Genomic DNA, 19,318 nt, shown 5'->3' on the forward strand with positions numbered 1-19,318 from the left:
TCCCCCTCCCATAACTTCCCTCCCACCCCCCACTCTCTCTCCCCTTCCATTCACATCAAGATTCATTTTCAATTCTCTTTATATACAGAAGATCAGTTTAGTATATATTAAGTAACGATTTCAACAGTTTGCACCCTCACAGAAACGCAAAGTGAAAAATACTGTTTGAGTACTAGTTACAGCATTAAATCACAATGTGCAGCACATTAAGAACAGAGATCCTACATGAGGAATAAGTGCACAGTGACTCCTATTGTTGACTTAACAAATTGACACTCTTGTTTATGGCATCAGTAATCACCCTAGGCTCTTGTCATGAGTTGCCAAGGCTATGGAAGCCTTTTGAGTTCGCTGACCCTGATCATATTTGGACAAGGTCATAGTCCAAGTGGAAGTTCTCTCCTCCCTTCAGAGAAAGGTACCTCCTTCTTTGATGACCCATTCTTTCCACTGGGATGTCACTCGCAGAGATCTTTCATTTAGGTTTTTGTTTTTGTTTCTGCCAGAGTATCTTGGCTTTCCATGCCTGAAATACTCTCATGGGCATTTCAGCTGGATCTGAATGCCTTAAGGGCTGATTTTGAGCCCAGAGTGCTATTTAGGACATCCGCTATTCTATGAGTCTGCTGTGTATCCCACTTCCCATGTTGGATCATTCTCTCCCTTCTTTATTCTATCAGTTTGTATTTGCAGACACTAGTCTTATTTATGTGATCCCTTTGGTTCTTAGTCCTATCATTATGATCAATTGTGAACAGTAATTGATCACTTAGTGCCAATCTTAAGTGATTTGGAGTGCTAGTTTGTTGTGTTTTATATCTCAGCATATAAATTATATTCTTTTGTATGCATCAAATATTACATAAGAATGTAAAAGTTTAGTCTTTACAAAAGAGAAGTAAATATAAGAAAAGTAAATATTACTAAAATGCAGCAGTACATATTTATTATTTGCAAATGGTTCAAAGCTTACAAGGCCCATTATTAATGTGATAACCACACATGTGAATTATGACTTAGCAACATAGAGTGTAAAGGAAGTTACATATTATATTAAAAATGCACATGCAAATGCATAACAGTCTCTCTCAAGTGCTCAGAATACACTGCCTCAGAAGCAGGAGGCATGAAGCTGTAGCAGTTTGAATATACACAACATACTGAAATATCTCAAGCATAAAAACTGCACCTAATTTGCCATAAGTTTCTTTCTTCAAGTATTTGGATCTGAACTCAAGCAAAGAAAATAATGAACACCAATGATTTTCATACTATGAAAATAGAAACAGGTTAATAGTTGAAAAAATCTTGAAAAATGTGGAGTTTATGAGAATGAAAAATGCATTTCATAAAAAAGGCCATAGCGGATCTATTTCATTGTGGCTCTATGTTTCTTTTTTTTAAATTTAAGATCTCTTTTTCTTCTCCCTCCCTCTTTGTAACTCTGCCTTTCTTTTCTTTTTTCTTTTTTCTTTTTTCTTTTTTTTTTTTTTTGACAGGCAGAGTGGACAGTGAGAAAGACAGAGAGGAAGGTCTTCCTTTTGCCATTGGTTCACCCTCCAATGGCCGCTGCTGGCACACTGCGGCAGGTGCACTGTGCTGATCCGAAGGCAGGAGCCAGGTGCTTCTCCTGGTCTCCCATGTGGGTGCAGGGCCCAAGCACTTGGGCCATCCTCCACTGCACTCCTGGGCCATAGCAGAGAGCTGGACTGGAAGAGGGACAACTGGGACAGAATCCAGTGCCCCGACCGGGACTAGAACCTGGTGTGCCGGTGCCGCAAGGTGGAGGATTAGCCTAGTGAGCTGCGGCGCAGACCCTCTGCCTTTCAATTAAATAAGTAAACCAATCTTTAAAAAAAGATGGACAGATATGGCTGCACATACCCAAAGGAATAGATACACAAAGGGAGAACACTGGATACATGCAGTCTCCAGGATTTGACTGATACAGAACAATCCGTGGTAGGATGACAGCTGCACTGCAGTTATTTTCAGATCAGTGGCAACCCTCATTTCCACAATCCAACTTGCAAAAGTTAGAATTTAGAATTCTTTTTTCCCACTCAAGGATTACCTGAGCCACATGTACTGAAAAGGAACTAAGAGGGAGGATCTTCAAGCACATATAGTCATCATTCAATTTCAAAGCCAAAGCTTTAAATGATAAGGTTAGTCTGAATGATATCAGGCCCTTTTAGCTTCTTAGGGAACATATCCTATATCTTTATTTTTTAAAGAAAGCTTTTATTTAATAAATATAAATTTCATAAGTACAACTTTTGGAATATAGCAATTCTTCCCCTCATACCCACCCTCCCACTCCCAGGTCATCCCACCTCCTACTGCTTCTCCCATCCCATTCATCATTAAGATTAATTTTTAATTATCTTTATGTGAAGAAGATCAACTCTATACTAAGTAAAGATTTTAACAGTTTGCACCCACACAAACACACAAGTATAAAGTACTGTTTGAAGACAAGTTTTACCATTAATTCTCATCATACAATTCATTAAGGACAGAGGTTCTACATGGGGTGCAAGTGGACAGTGACTCCTGTTGTTGATTTAATAATAGACATTCTTATTTATGATGTCAGTGATCACCTGAGGCTCTTGTAATAAGCTGGCAAGGCTATGGAAGCCTTTTGAGTCCACAAACTCCATCGGTATTTAGACAAGGCCATAAGCAAAGTGGAAGTTCTCTCCTCCCTTAAGAGAAAAGTATATCTTTCTTTGATGGCCCCTTCTTTCTACTGGGATCTCACAAAGATCCTTCATGTAGATCATTTTTTACCAGTGTCTTGGTTTTCCATGCCTGAAATGCTCTCATTGGATTTTCAGCAGCTCTATGTTTTTAAGAATTATAATTCTTGGGGCTGGCACTGTGGCGCAGTGGGTTAATACCCTGGCCTGAAGTGCTGGCATCCCATATGGGTGCCGATTCAGGTCTCAGTTGCTCTACTTCCAATCCAGCTCTATGCTGTGGCCTGGGAAAGCAGTAGAAGATGGGGCAAGTTCTTGGGCCCTTACACCTGTTGGGATACCAGAGGAAGCTCCTGGCTCCTGGCTTCAGATCGGCACAGCTCCAGCTGCAGCGGCCATCTGGGGAGTGAACCAGTGGATGGAAGAACCTTTCTCTCTGTTTCTCCTTCTCACTGTCTGCTAACTCTAAAATAAATAAAATCTTTAAAAAACAAAGAATTATAATTCTCTATACACAGCTGCAAGTAAAGCCAGAACAAGCCTGTGACAACATCTGAGAACTTTTGTACTATGAGGTTCCTGAGTTAAAGGGATTTAAGTAAATAGATGTGGTTGGATTCCAATGAATCTTTATTTACAAAAAGAGGTGTATTTGGCCTACAGGAACTACTAATGTGGTGAATCTTCCTTTTTCAGAGTATTTTGCATGCACATTATTACCCACTTTACAGATACCATTGTGTGCCACGCCACATTTTTCAAGGGGGTATTCAAATAAAACTTTCAAATCTTTAATTACAAAATAAGGTTTCTTTCTGCCTTTTTTCTTTCATTTTTAAGTAATTCAAAATTTAAATATGATTAAGGAATGTTATACTTGACTAGGGTAGAATTACCAAGTCTTTAAGATTTTCAAACATTTTATGGTATCTACAAATCTAAGCAAGAAGATAGATAGTATACATAATACATATTTGGGAATTTTGAAGAAGTCGTTTTATTCTTTAGCTTTAGATATGCATCATTTAGTACTTTTGTCTGCCTTTTACTGCTATATATTCATTTCATAGTTTAAAAGCTTTGAAGTATTGCCAATATAATTTGTAACCATTATTTAAGGATTAGAAAACACAGATAAAATAAAATTAGATTGTGTATGATTACATCACTCAGCAATGATGACTGTGAAAGGACTGCCTTTACGCATTGTCTCAAATATCCTTTTCCTTTACTCCTGAACTCATTCCAGTAATTTCCACTCCCCTGACCATTCAAAATTTGTTCTCTCCAGGTTGACAGTTATTTTTATAAAATTAGAGGTCATTGCCCGGTGCTGTGGTTCAATAGGCTAATCCTCTGCCTTGCAGCACCTGCACACCGGGTTCTAGTCCTGGTTGGGGCGTCAGATTCTGTCCCGGTTGCCCCTCTTCCAGGCCAGCTCTCTGCTATGGCCCGGGAGTGCAGTGGAGGATGGCCCAAGTGCTTGGGCCCTGCACCCACATGGGAGACCAGGAGAAGCATCTGGCTCTTGCCTTTGGATCAGCGCAGTGCACTGGCCACAGCGCGCCGGCCACGGCGGCCATTGGAGGGTGAACCAACGGCAAAAGGAAGACCTTTCTCTCTGTCTCTCTCTCTCACTGTCCACTCTGCCTGTCAAAAAATAAATAAATAAAATTAGAGGTCATTTCTTCATTGTCATTTTATATAACCTGTCAGCAGTATTGTTCTCAACAGAAAAATCTTCTAAAAAATTGCTTCCTCATTTGTCTTCCAAAATATTTGCATCTAGCAAATTATTTTAGCTCATTTGTCAAATGTTAGTTGGTTGTCAATGTGTGTGTTCATTTCTGGGGTTTCTATTCTGTCCCATTTGTTCACACGTCTATTTTTGTTCCAGTACTAGGCTGTTTTGATTACAGCAGACCTCTATTATGTCTTGGAATCTGGTATTCTGATGTCTCCAGCTTCATTTCTGCTTAAGATTGAGTGATTGGGATCTTCTTTCTTTCCATATGAACTTTAAAATCAGTTTTTTCTATAATTGTGAAGAATGTCCTTGGTATTTTGATTAGGATTGCTTTGACTCTATCAATTCCTTGGGGTAGTATGGACATTTTGATGATATTACTTTTTCTGTTCTATGAACATGAGAGATTTTTCCCATTTTTATGTCCTTTGTTTCTTTAATTAAGGTTTTGTAATTTTCATTGCAGAGATCTTTCACATTCTTGATTAAATTTATCCCAAGGTTATTTTTTGTTTGTTTGTTTGTTTTTGTTTTTTTTTTTTTGTTTTTTTTGTTTGTTTGTTTGTTTGTTTGTTTTGCTATTGTGAATGGGCCTAATCTTACAGTTCTTTCTCAGGCAGAGAATTCTTCATGTTGTTATCCCTCTTAGTATTTTTTTTGTTTGTTCTACTTAATACTTTCGGTTGAATACTGTAATCAATACACAATTCTTCTTAAGTGCTGAAACAACTGAAAAGTGATTGCTGTTAAATATAAGAGTGGGAACAAGAGAGGGAAGAGATGTGCAATTCGGGACATGCTCAAGCTGACTTACCTCAAACAGTAGAGTTAGAAACATACCAGGGGATTCCAATTCAATCCCATCAAAGTGGCATGTACCAATGCCATCTCATTAGTCCCAGTGATCAATTTCTGTTCACAATTGATCATAATGATAGGACTAAGAACCAAAGGGATCACAGAAACAAGAATAGTGTCTGCAAATACTAGCTGATAGAATCAAAAAGGGAAAGAATGGTCCAACATGGGAAGTGAGATACACAGCAGACCCATAGAATGGCAGATGTCCTAACAGCACTCTGGCCTCAGAATCAGCCCTTAAGGCATGCGGATCCAGCTGAAATGCCCATGAGAGTATTTCAGGCATGGAAAGCCAAGACACTCTGGGGAAAAAAAAAAAAAAACCTAAATGAAAGATCTCTGTGAGTGAGATCCCGGTGGAAAGAATGGGTCATCAAAGAAGGAGGTACCTTTCTCTGAAGGGAGGAGAGAACTTCCACTTTGACCATGGCCTTGTCTAAAAATGATCAGAGTCGGTGAACCCAGGGGGCTTCCATAGCCTTGGCAGCTCATGACAAGAGCCTAGGGTGATTACTGTTGCCATAAACGAGTGTCAATTTGTTAAGTCAACAACAGGAGTCACTGTGCACTTACTCCTCATGTAGGATCTTTGTCCTTCGTGTGCTGTACATTGAGATTTAATGCTATAACTAGTACTGAAACAGTATTTTTCACTTTATGTTTCTGTGTGGGAGCAAACTGTTGAAATCTTTACTTAATGTATGCTAAACTGATCTTCTGTATATAAAGAGAATCGAAAATGAATCTTGATGTGAATGGAAGGGGAGAGGGAGTGGATAAGGGGAGGTTTGCAGGTTGGAGGGACGTTATGGGGGGGAAGTCATTGTAATCAATATTCTGTACTTTGGAAATTTATATTAATTAAATAAAAGTTTAAAAAAAATTTTAAAAAAAAAGAAAAAAAGAATGACACTGGTTTTTCTGTGTTGATATTATATCCTACAAATTTTCTTAATTCTCTTATGAGTTCTAATAGTCTCTTAGTGAAGTCTTTTGGTTCCTGTATATAAAGGATTATATTATCTGCAAACAGGGATAATTGGAATTTCTCCTTTCCAATTTGTATCACTTTGATTTTTTTTTTTTTTTTTTTTTTTTTTTTTTTTTTTTTTTTGCCTAATGCCTGACTAAAACTTCCAGAAGTATACTGAAAAAGAATAATGAAAATGATCATCTTTGGTTCCAGACTTAACGAAATTCCTCACAGCTTTGCCTCATTCAATATGATGCTGCCTGTTGTTTAGTCATATATTGCTTTGAATGTATCAAGGTATCCTTCTTATATCCTGAATTTTAAAGGTTTTTATCATGACAGGATGTCATTTTATCAAATGGTTCTCTGCATCTATCGAGAAAATCAAATGGATTTATCTTTCATTTTATTGATTTTAAATAACATATTTATTTGCATATGTTGAACTACCCCTGCATCCCTTGAATGAATTCTACTTTGTGTCTTATTGATGTATTATTGAAGACTTTATTGATGTATTTCATGCCATTTGGTTGAGGATTTTTGAATCTATGTCCATTATGGATATTGGTATATATTTCTTATTTATTGCATCTCTGTGCTTTTGTAATTGAGCTAATTCTGTCTCAAAGAATAGATTTGGATTGATTTTATCCCTTTCAATTGTTTTGAATAATTTAAGACTGGGGATCAGTTCTTCCTTCAAAGTTTGGTAAAATTCAGCTGCTTCTGGGCTGGCTCTGGGGCATAGAATATCAAGCTTCCACCTGCAGTTTCTGCATCCCATATGGGTGCTGGTTCAAGCCTCAGCTGCTCCACTTCCAATCCACCTTTGTTCTAATGAACCTTGGGTCCGTCCCCCCATGTGAGAGACCCAGAAGGAGCTCTGTGCTCCTGAATTTGACCTGGCCCAGCCCTGACCATTGCAGCCATTTGGGGAGAGAACCAGCAGACTGAAAATCACTTTCTCTGTCTCTCTTCCTCTCCCCCATCTCTGTCTTTTAAATAAATAAATAAATAAATAAATATTTTAGAAATGAATTCAGTCTCTTCTATAAATGATGTTTGGAAAGTTGGATTTCCACTGCTGTAGTTCAAAATCAAACCTATATCTTACTCCCTATACAAGAATCAACTCACAATGGATCAAGGATCTAAACCTCATACCTGAAACCATCACATTACTGGTGAACAACATAGGGGAAAAGCTATTGGCCTAAGCAATGAATTCTTGAATAAGATAGCAGAAGCACAAGAAATAAAACAAACACCAATAGACTAATGTGATTACATTAATCTAAGAAATTGTTTCATGAACTGTCTGGCACTGCAGCTCAATAGGCTAATCTTCTGCCTAGGGGTATTGGCACACCGGGTTCTAGTCCCGGTTGGGGCACCAGATTCTGTCCCAGTTGCCCCTCTTCCAGGCCAGCTCTCTGCTGTGGCCTGGGAGTGCTGTGGAGGATGGCCCAAGTGCTTGGGTCCTGCACCCCATGGGAGACCAGGAGAAGCACCTGGCTCCTGCCTTCAGATCAGCATGGTGCGCCGTCCACAGCACACTGGCTGAGGTGGCTATTGGAGGGTGAACCAATGGCAAAGGAAGACCTTTCTCTCTGTCTCTCTCTCTCTCACTGTCCACTCTGCCTGTCAAAAAAAAAAAAAAAAAGAAATTGTTTCATGAAAAAGGAAATAATTAACAAAGTGAAGAGGTAATCAAAACAATGAGAGAAAATATTTGAAAAAATATGCAATCTATAAAGGATTAATATCAAGAATATATAAGGAGTTGCATAAACTCAACAACAACAAAATAATCCAGTTAAAAATGTGCCAAGGGCATAAACAGCATTTTCAAAGGATGAAATAAAAAGGGCCAACATGGGGCCAGTACTGTGGCATAGCAGGTAAAGCCACCACATGCAGTACCAGTATTCCATATGGGTGTTGGTTCAAGTCCTGGCTGCTCCACTTCTGACCCAGCTCTCTGCTGTGGCCTGGGAAAGCAGTAGAAATGGCCCAAGTCCTTGGGTCCCTGAACCCATGTGGGAGATCCAGAAGAAGCTTCTGGCTCCTAGCTCCTTACTGGCTCAGCTCTGGCCATTGCAGCCATTTGGGGAGTGTACCAGTGGATGAAAGACCTCTCTCTCTCTCTCTCTCTTCCTCTCCTTGTCTCTCTGTGTAACTCTGACTTTGAAATAAGTGAATAAATCCTTAAAAAGGGGGGTAGGGGAACAGACAGATGAAAAAACTCCAGGATCACTGCCCTCAGGGAAATGCAAATAACAATTACAGTGTGGTGTCACCCCAGTTAGAGTGGCTATCATCCAAAATCAAAAATGGCAAAGGCTGCTCATTATCAACCATACATATTCTGAAATAAGCATGAAAACTACCACTCACCTAGTTTTCCTATTGCTTTTCTAGTGTACCCATCATAGTCTGTTTTTATTTCTCATCTCCTCCTTTTTAAATATATAAGTGCTGTAGATCTCAATCTTGGATAGCCTTTCTAATGATTTGTACAACCTTGTTTGTACTAATGGTTTCCTAATTTGTATCTCCAGCCCAGGAACCCCTCCTTAATTTCAGATCGGTATATCACATTGCCTACTTGAGACATCTCTTTGATTATCTATTGTGTATTTAAATCCCAACAAGTCCAAAATATTACTGATGTCATTCTTTCTCATACCTGTCCCTTTGGTAGTCTTCCCTACTTGAGTTAATGGCAGCTTCTGCAGTTGCTGTGCTGAGATCCACAGTGCAATTTATTTATTTATTTATTTATTTATTTGCCAGGCAGAGTAGACAGTGAGAGAGAGAAAGAGACACAGAGAGAGAGAGAGTTATAGACAGTGAGAGAGACAGAGAGAAAGGTCTTCCTTCCATTGGCTCACCCCCCACCCCAAATGGCCTACGGCTGGTGCGCTGCACTAATCCAAAACCAGGAGCCAGGTGCTTCCTCCTGGTCTCCCATGTGGATGCAGGGCCATCTTCCACTGCCTTCCCAGGCCACAGCAGAGAGCTGGACTGGAAGAGCAACCGGGACAGAATCTGGCACCCCAACTGGAACTAGAACCTGGGGTGCCAGCACTGCAGGCAGAGGATTAGCCTAGTGAAGCATAGCACTGGCCCACAGTGCAATTCTTGATTAATCTTTCTTTCACAACTCCTCTCTTGTCTGCAAACCAATCCTATCAAGTTTACCTCAAAAATGTGTCCAGAGGCTAGAAATACCTACCTTTAGTTCACCAACAGATGCAGTCTATATTAGTAGGCTAATTGCTTTTCTTCATTTTTTTAAATGAAATACTCAATTGATTTTAATGCAGGAGTCTGCTACAAGTAAATGATGAAAATTGTTTATGTGATCAGGATAAAAAATGGTAAACTAAATCCTTCATTTTCTTTTGCAAAAATGTTAGCAGTGATAACTTTTTCTGGAAATAAAACAGGATTGTATCTTCCCTGGATCATAGCAAGAAAATATTTCACTATATCAATGACCTGGAATGCTTTACAGGTAGCTGATAATTGAATTTGTTAAGGAACCATTTCAATAGATGGTTGCTATGGAATTTTGACTGATATGGATAAGTTCAGAGAACTTAAAACATTTTTACTAGGAAAGGCAATAGAAAAGTTGGTGATAATTGAGGAATGTGGAATTCTAAGAAGTTTTCTTTTAAAAATAAATCAATTACAAAATGTTTTTACAGTGCTTTAAGTGATCTGGTAGAGAAGGCTGTGTTTATTCTATATACTTTTGTTTGCATGTGTAGGCAGTACAAATCTTGAAACATATTTTATAAATTTACTGTGACAAAATTTATGTATGCTAGCAAAATTGAGACTTTAAAATGTGAATATTGTTTAGTGCCCTTGTCTATACTCTTGAAGAACAGTGGTTTTCTTACTTGATATCTATTGAATTCTTTACTTAGTGGAATTTTAAAAGTATGTCATTGTAAAAATTAAAAGAAAAATTAAGAAAAGAAGGAAGAGGGAAGATGGGAGCAAGGGCGAGAGAGAGGATGGGTGGGAAGTATTACTATGCTCCTAAATCTGTACATATGAAATGCATGGAATTTGTTCACCTTATGTAAATAAAAAATTAAAAAAGAATTCTATTTAGAACTTCAATTGCTTTATAGTTCATGGTTAGATGTGATTCTTTATTAAATGGCTCAGAAATAGAATTGCTTTCATTTTTTAAATTTGGAAGGCATAGAGACAAAGAGATAGGAATGTAATGAAAGAGCTAAACTCTTCATGTCCACTCCATGAGTGCCTAAACTCTTGGGGTTAGGTCAGCAGAAAAGGAACTCAATCAAGGTCTCCTAGGTGGGTAGCAAGAGCAGTTATCTGTCTCCCAGGGTCTGGATTATCAGGAAGCTTGAGTCAGGTTCTAGAGCCAGAAACGAAACCCAGGTACTCTGACATGGGATGCAGGCATCTTAACTGCTAGGTTACATACCTGCTCCACAAATGAAATATTCTAGCACAACTGAACACTGAAATGCTGAACTGAAAGTTGACCTATCATAAATTTATGTGATAATAAACAGAAACACTAAGGACATTCTGAATATAATTTAGCCATTTCTTTCCCTCCCTAGGACTCCTGGAAAAGGATGACATGAGGCAGCTGTGGGAATCTCTTAGGTGTAGACACTTGAGAATTAACTTTTTTTTTTTATTGGAAAGACAATACTGGGTTATGCTGCAAATTTGGGCTTTAGGTTTTGTAATTCACTTTCATGAAATTAATTTTATTTTCCATTTAGAGTTCTGATGGTTTCTTGTAGTAATAATTATTCCTTTTTATACAGAAGTGTAAGTTTACCTACTTAGAGCATTGAATGTAGGAAATTAACCAAAGGGGATAGCTGCTGTTGAGAGCAGTGCATTTCTAGTAATAATGTCTATTACTGTATGAGTGTCTCTAGAATAGTTGCCACAGACTTGGTGTTCTTTTCCTTTTGAGAATTACCCTGTTAGTTGCCTTGGAAACCCCAGGAGGCCAATGAAGTGATTCTAACCATCCACAAACTTAGAGAAAGCAAATGAGGACATTGATTTCATCCTGGAAGGTCTTTACTTGTGGTGAAGAAATGAGCAGAACTCATCATACACTTTGATTATTAACATCTGTTTTGTTCAGATAATTCTGATTTCACAAGCTGGGAATTTGTACAACTGTTGTGTGTGCATGTATATTTTGCTGCATCAAAGTAGCTGCTATATGTTATTCAGATTTTTTTTTTTTATATTCTCAGAGTTATACTGTAGGATTTGTGTCTAGTAAAATCTGATTCTTGCCTCATGTGCATTTGGGATTGTCTTTTAATAAAGAAATAAGAATTTTAATTACTGTTTTCTGAAGGCCAACTTCATATGTATTTAAATTTCATAGTAGCTCTGCAAAGTAGGTGTTTTATCTGCATTTGAGGAGACAGATGCTGAGGAGCAAGATAATTGGCTCAAAGTCTTGTGACAGACTAACATGTTGCATGACCTGTATTGGAACCAAGATTGGTTAGTTAAGCACATGTTGTCTCCACTACTCAAACCTGAATTACACACTTCTCCATATTTCTTTTTATTGTGCCTTGTCTTCACTCGAGTTTGGCTTACCAGTCTCTCTGGTCCATCCAGCTACAGAAGCTGGGGATGTTGAAGTAGGGCTTGGGGATAAGTTATAGGCTTCCGTGCTGCTGAACAGGGTACAGGCCAGCTGATGAATGATGATGGCTACAGTTCAGCTAGGGGGGAAGTATGGCATCTGTTTGATGGCTGACATTACCAAGAAGGCACCAGACCCTGGACAGATGCTTCATGAGGTGGAGAACATACTTCAAGCATCATGTTGAAAACTGTGTTTCTCTTCTTGTCTCATTGGAGTCAGCCTAACTGGATTCTTTAGGTGTCTTTTCTTCCTGGGGCATCTCAGTTTCTGGGAAGCTTGTTTCTGAATTTTGGAAAGGAAGAACTTTTGGTGTGGACCATCACTCTTTCAGATAGGGTTGGCTTTTGCTGGCTCAGAGCTTGCACTCTCATCCAAACTCTTTTCTTCCTCAAACTGCCAGCTGCCTCCATGAAAAAAGGAAAACATAGCAGCACCCTAGGTTGATTTTCTTATTCGTTCCATGGTGCTATGTTATCTCTTTGTCCTAATGTAGTAAGTAGCTGATCTAATAATCTAATAAATTTTAATTGGCTAACACAAATGTGTTAGAGGAAGACCTGACCTTTTTGTTTTAATAGGAAACTCTATGCTGTCTGTCTTGATCCAACTCCTTGGTGACCTTAGCCATGAGAATTTTAATCTACAGGCTCTGGGAAGACACAAAACCCATGAAGTGTGGGATTGCTCTTGGCTTTTTTTTAGTGCCTGTTTGTTGAAGGACATAACAGTGACTGTTGAATGACAGAGTGGCTGTTTTTGGAGGTAGAAGCACACAAGTGTCCAAAAAGCAGCATCTAAACAGGAGATGAAGTGATTTGCTCTTCACATTAGTTGGCAGGTGCATTCTTTTTCATAGAGTGAAGATGATACAGAATCCAAGTTAGAGAGGGCAGTTTGTAGGGAGGGAGGTGTGGTCGGGAAAATGAGCTTAGGGTGAAGCCTTTCTAATAGTGTTCTCACAAGCATGCATCCAATAAAAGCAATTTGAAAGATGAAATTTAGCCATTCCTTAGCATTATATATATGACACTGTCATTGACCCTGTTATCATAAACAGCTATGATTTTTCAGGGTGCTGTATAATAGTTGTTTATACTCTAGGGAAAATGAGAAGACTTGGTATATGTACTTTAGAAAATAAAATATTGGCAATCTATCACAGATTATCATTTTTATTATAAAATTTTAAAATTTAAAAGCCATGTTTCTTTCCACTGTGACTATTATGGACATGCTTTGGTTGTTCAATAAGTATTTGTTGAACTCAATAATAAACAATTGAACCGATGAGTAAAAGCCTATTGATGAATTTCTTGAGAAAAAATAAATGAAGGATTGGATTAAGATGGAGGAATAGAGGGAGCTTACTGTTGTAGAAGATAGTATGAAAAAAGTGGAGAGAGTACAGTCTCAAGGAAGAGTTAGGGAAAAAATGGCAGAGGAAACTCCACACAAATTAAAGGGACACTGTGGACCATGTGCAGGGTGTGGACATGCACAGCTCAGAAACCCAGCAGCCAAGAACCTCAGCAGCAGTTCAGGAAGTAAGACCAGACTGGAGCAACCCAAGCCACTGGTGATAAAGTTGCAGAAAGATCCTGGTGGGAATCCAGCTAGGAGCCCTAGGTAGGACAGTGTACCTGCCGTGTTTCTCTCTCCCTGACCACCCTGAAACTGGCATTCTGTAACAAGCTGATAGAGAGCAGGCATCATTTTGGACATATGTAATAGGTGCACCAGTGTCTGTAGACCCAGCAAACAGCAGAGCAGAGAAACTTGAATTTGGTGGGGAGAACTGATGGGGGGTTGGGTGCTCATGACTGTGGGAGGCTTGTGTGCTGGGACTGTGAGAACACTGATGCTGTGTGGGAGGGCTCAGGGTGTGGCTGGGACTTTGGGCAGTCACTGTGGGAAGTTGCATGTACTCAGGGCTCACTGATTACCTAGTGAGGGTCACTGCCTATCAATCTCCCACATATGTGCCAGGGGTCAGAATATGTGTGGAATCCACTGCTGCTTTCCCAGGAGCATGAACATAACTGGTTTGGAAGTGTAGCAGCCAGAATTCAAATCAGCACTCATATAGAATCCCAGTATTGTAGGAGATGGCTCAACCCATTATTAAACAACAGCTCCCTCTCCTGTCTTCTGTGGTGAACTATTTCTAACATGCTTACTATTTTAGAATTAAGCATTGTTTTGTTGGCATCTTATGTATTGCACTATAAAATTTAATTTATCAGGTACATTTTTCCTTTTTCTTTTTTTAAAAAGATTTATTTATTTACTTGAAAGTCAGAGTTACAGAGAGAGAGAAGGAGAGGCAGAGAGAGATAGGTCTTCCAACTGCTAATTCACTCCCCAGTTGGCTGCAATGGCCAGAACTGTGCCCATCCAAAGCCAGGAGCCAAGCATTTCCTCCGGATCTCCCATGAGGGTGCAGGGGCCCAAGGATTTGGGCCATCTACTACTGTTTTCCCAGGCTATAGCAGAGAGCTGAATCAGAAGTTGGGTAATTGGTACTCAAACTGGTGCATATATGGGATGCTGGTACTCTAGGCAGAAGCTTTACCCACTATGCCACAGAGCTGGTCTCATACTATATTTTTCAAGGATTTTTTGCTTTGACTTTCATTCATTAAACAGTATTTTGAAAAGAATTTTTGGGGCCATGCTATGGCATAATGGGTAAAGCTGCTGCCTGCAGTGCCGGCATTCCATATGGGTATAACTTTGAGTCCTGGCTGCTCCACTTCTGATCAAGCTCACTGTTATAGCCAGGGCTAGCAGTAGAAGATGGCCCAAGTGCTTGGGTTCCTGCACCCACATGGGAAATCTAGAAGAATCTATTGGCTCCTGACTTCAGATCAGCCCAGCTCTGGTCATTGTGGCCATCTGGGGAGTGAACCAGCAGATGGATGATCTCTCTCTCTCTCTCTCTCTCTCTCTGCATCTGCCACTCTGTAATTTTGCCTTTCAAATAAATAAACAAGTCTTGAAGAAAAGAAGTTTTAGACTTTGATTAAGTATAAATTATCCCTGTACTCAATTATATATTTTAATTTTTTCTTGTATCTAGGAAATCTTTGCCTAACAAAGTAAAAAAAAAATTCTTCTATGATTTTTTTTCTGGAATATTGTAGTTTTCAGTACTACAGTTAGCTCTGTGGCATATTTTGTTTTCAATTTTGTAAATAGAAGCTATTTTATTGGAAATTAGTATCTCATTGTGCTAACACCTTGTGTTGAAAAGGCTATACTTTCTCCCCTGCACTGCAATAGTGCCTCTGTAGAAAACCTGTTCACTGTTTGTGTTTGGATCTTCTCTGGAACCTCTTTTGTGTTCCAGTCATCTGGCTTTCTGTACGACAACAGCACACTTTAGTATAAATTTATAACACTTAAAAATCATCCCTTTGATTTTATTATTTTTTCAGAGTTATTTTGGCTATCCTAGATTCTTTGCATTTTCATATGCACTTATATCAGCTTCTTACTTTAAAAATAACCAGGTTGCTAAATGAAAGATCTCTGTGAGTGAGATCCCAGCAGAAAGAATGGGCCATCAAAGGAGATACCATTCTCCGAAGGGAGGAGAGAACTTCCACTTTGATTATGGCCTTATCTAAATAAGGTCGGAATTTGTGAACTCAAGAGGCTTCCATAGCCTTGGCAGCTCGAGATAAGAGCCTTGGGTGATTACTGACATCATAAATGACTGTCAATTGTAAATCAATAATGGGAATCACTGTGCACCTGCTTCGCATGTAGGATCTCTGTCCTGAATGTGTTGTACTATGTGAATTAATGGTAAAACTACTACTCAGGCTGACACCATGGCTCACTGGGCTAATCCTCTGCCTGTGGCACCAGCACACTGGGTTCTAGTCCCAGGTGGGGTGCCGGTTCTGTCCCGGTTGCTCCTCTTCCAGTCCAGCTCTCTGCTGTGGCCACGGAAGGCAGTGGAGGATGCCCAAGTGTTTGGGCCCTGCACCCGCATGGGAGACCAGGAGGAAGCACCTGGCTCCTGGCTTTGGATTGGAGCAGTGCACCGGCTGTAGTGGTCATTTGGGGGGTGAACCAATGGAAGGAAGTCCTTTCTCTCTGTCTCTCTCTCTCTCACTGTCTAACTCTGCCTGTCCAAAAAAAAAAAAAAATCAGGCAGACTTTATCTTTTCTTTTTAAAGATTTTATTTATTTATTTGACAGGTAGAGTTACAGACAGAGAAAAAGAGAGACCGAGAGAAAGATCTTCCATCTGCTGGTCACTCCCCAAATGGCCAGAACTGGGCCAATCCAAAGCCAGGAGCTTCACTCCGAGTCTGCCACCTGGGTGCAGGGGCCCAAGGACTTGGGCCATCTTCCACTGCTTTCCCAGGCCAAAGGAGAGAGCTGGATGAGAAGTGCTGGAGCAGCAGGAACTCGAACTGGAGCCCATATGGGATTACGGCACTGTAGGCAGAGGCTTAGGCCACTACACCACAGTGCCAGGTCCCAGACTTTATCTTGAAACTTAACTTTACTTTGACTGAAGTTATCCCATCTCACAGATATTCATCTGCATGTTCAGGCTGTTGAAACAGGATGTGGTATTCAATACTAATGGCCCACGTGATTTGTGAGCTCATTTCCTTTAGCAATAAAATTTTTTGTATGATATGTTATGCCCACTTAGATTGTCCCCAAAGACCACCAGGAGCCTATGCTGTTGTAAAACACATGAGAGTTTTATTGCAGGTCTGGGCTTGGGCGCTCAACTATCACTGATGCCACGGGTCTGGTTGAAAGCCCCAACTTCAGTTAATGGGGTTTTTATATGGTTTTCAGAGACAATCTATACATTATAGCACCATTCAGCAAATCATCTCATTCCACGGGAAATTCAAAGAACATCTCTTAAAATTGATTAGTGCATCCAGCGGCAGGAATGGACCTATTAAAGGTGGAGGGATGGCTTTTGGGGTTGATGCCCTTTAAAATGATTGGCTAAAGTATAGGGTCTGAGCCACTAGGGTGTATGTGCCAAACTGCAGGGTCTCAGGATATTATCAATTACCTTAAGTGCTTGAAAAGACACCTGAAACTTTAGGTATCTCCCTGCTATCTGATGATTGGCTGAGCAGTGCTGTGGGGCCTGCTTGGCCATGTCTGAGATTAATTCTAGGCAGCCAAGGCCTGAGCCAAGTTTTGCATGGAGCTAAGGCCTCACAGCCAGCATGATTCACGTACTAACCAGTTCTGAAGTGAGCAATCCTCTGCCTGCAACAGGAAGTCCACCAGAGGCACACTCACTGTCCTCTGTGAGACATGGGGAACTCCTGGCCACACTGCCATGGGTCCTTGCCCCTTGTAGAGACTCCAGCTCCAGGCTCCACCTCTGTCACTGTGGGACTGTCCTTGTTCTCTGCAGGGATGCTGGCAACCCAGTTTCCTCTAACAGAGAATGGGGAGCCATGCTGGGGTCATGCTGAGGTCAAGGTGGTCAAAGTCAGAGGGGCCTCTGGGTCCATGCAGGAGGTGCTGCAGATCCTCAGGCTGTTTTACTGATTTTCAAGTGCAAATGAGCTATGGCCTGACGAGAGTCACTCCATTTTTTCCCTGATTGTCCGCTATTTGTTTCTAACCACTCCTAACTTTCCACACCTGAAATGCTCTTGTGGGCTTTTTAGCCAGACCAGAATGCATTTAGGGATGACTCTGAGGTCATTGAGCGCTACTTAGAGCAATTACCATTCTATGAGTCTGCTGTATGGACTGCTTCCCATGTTGAAGCATTTACTTCTCTTTAATTCTATTAATTCTATTGATATGATCACTTTAACAATTAGTGCCTCCTATATGACCAATTTAAAACTTAATGCAATCAAATACAGTCACTTTTAAACTTACTCATATATATATAAATATGTTAAAACTTAAGGTATCATTTTCACCATCTAGTCCAAGGGGATTTGGGATCCCATGGTGAAGTAAGTCCAGCTGTGAAATTATGATTTAAGCTCTCATCTTGGCTATGCTTTTACACAGAATATGTTAGTCACTCCTTTCATAAGATGTAAAAATCAAACTACATCTTGAGGAATCCCTCAAGACAGAGTCAGTGTCCCATCTTAAAGAGAATAGAGAAATGTGGGAGCAAGTCAGGCTTGCCAGAATGCCCACTGACAATGTCAAATGGAATCTTAGCAAGTGGTTTTAACCATTAAATAATAGCTTATAAAATATTTACTGTAGGTACAATGCCTTCTATAAATTTTAAGAATACATGTATTTAAATATATCTTAAATATCTAACATGATGTGGCTTGTTTAAACAGCAAACAGAAACATAAAACATTTTTTAGTTTCTTTCTATCAACAAATTTAAAACATCTGACAAAGAGATTCAGGTCACATGAATCAAATGTATCTTCAATTAATTTTAGCTATTAAATTTATGAGCAATCTTTCCTTTATAAACCAATTAAGACAGAGCTCAAAATAAATGTTCCCATGTAGACATACAATATGAACACACACATAACACAACATACAAGGTAGAACAATAAAGAAGTTTTAGTAATAGTTTCCTAAAATCTTTAGCTGTTTTTTTTTATTACCAACCAATTAAAATTACTTTCTGTTCTTGGTAAACTTGATTAACCATACTTTCTTCCAGTTGGAACCTGTAGTGCATTATTCACTTCATCTGTTTACATAACAATTCAAAACTACTGAATTCAATAGAAGTGGCTGGAAAAAATCCATCAGAACCTATAGGAGGGCAGCTAAACACAGAACCAACAATGTTTTAGTTTAGAGCAGCCAAATCTGATATACAAAACTGTGGATGAGAAAAGACTTTAAATAGCTATGTTTAAAATGATAAACTATTAACCAACAAGAGGCATTTGCTTACTTTACACGGTATTTTCAAAAGCACCTGTAAGATTTTAAAAAACATTTAATTCTTTTAGGCCTCTGGGCCTTTCTCATTAAGATAACCGTCATGTCCAGTAACACAAGATCATTAGACTTTTTAACTTTCAGACATTTGTATCAGTGGCATTTTACATTATCGAAACTTAAAATTTAGCATGACTTCACATTTTAACAATACCTGTAATATAACCCAAATAGCCTGATTGATTAGCTGGTGTCTCTCCAAGATGAGAGATATATATCCTTTGACATTTCCAGGAACCTAACTGGAAATATCAAAGTCCAAATTCTTTGGAACTTTGATTTTTTTGAATGCCTGTAAAAGATGACAAGAAGGCTTAAAATATCTGGTTGAAATAAGATCCCTTAACATCATGACAGAGTATAGACCAGATTTGATCAAATCATAACTCCTTTAAAAC

The 19,318-nt window shown here is 39.4% G+C and overlaps 1 protein-coding gene across 1 annotated transcript in view; it reads right to left on the reverse strand.

The window, feature by feature from the left end:
- The window catches only part of LOC103345491 (zinc finger protein 717), a 554,757-nt gene that overhangs the window by 485,145 nt on the left and 50,294 nt on the right, over nucleotides 1-19,318 (reverse strand). The gene's annotated exons all lie outside the window — the stretch shown is intronic.

Source organism: Oryctolagus cuniculus, chromosome 8, assembly GCF_051225735.1.
Source record: "Oryctolagus cuniculus isolate XC-2025 breed Fujian yellow rabbit chromosome 8, ASM5122573v1, whole genome shotgun sequence".
Lineage (NCBI taxonomy): Eukaryota > Metazoa > Chordata > Mammalia > Lagomorpha > Leporidae > Oryctolagus > Oryctolagus cuniculus.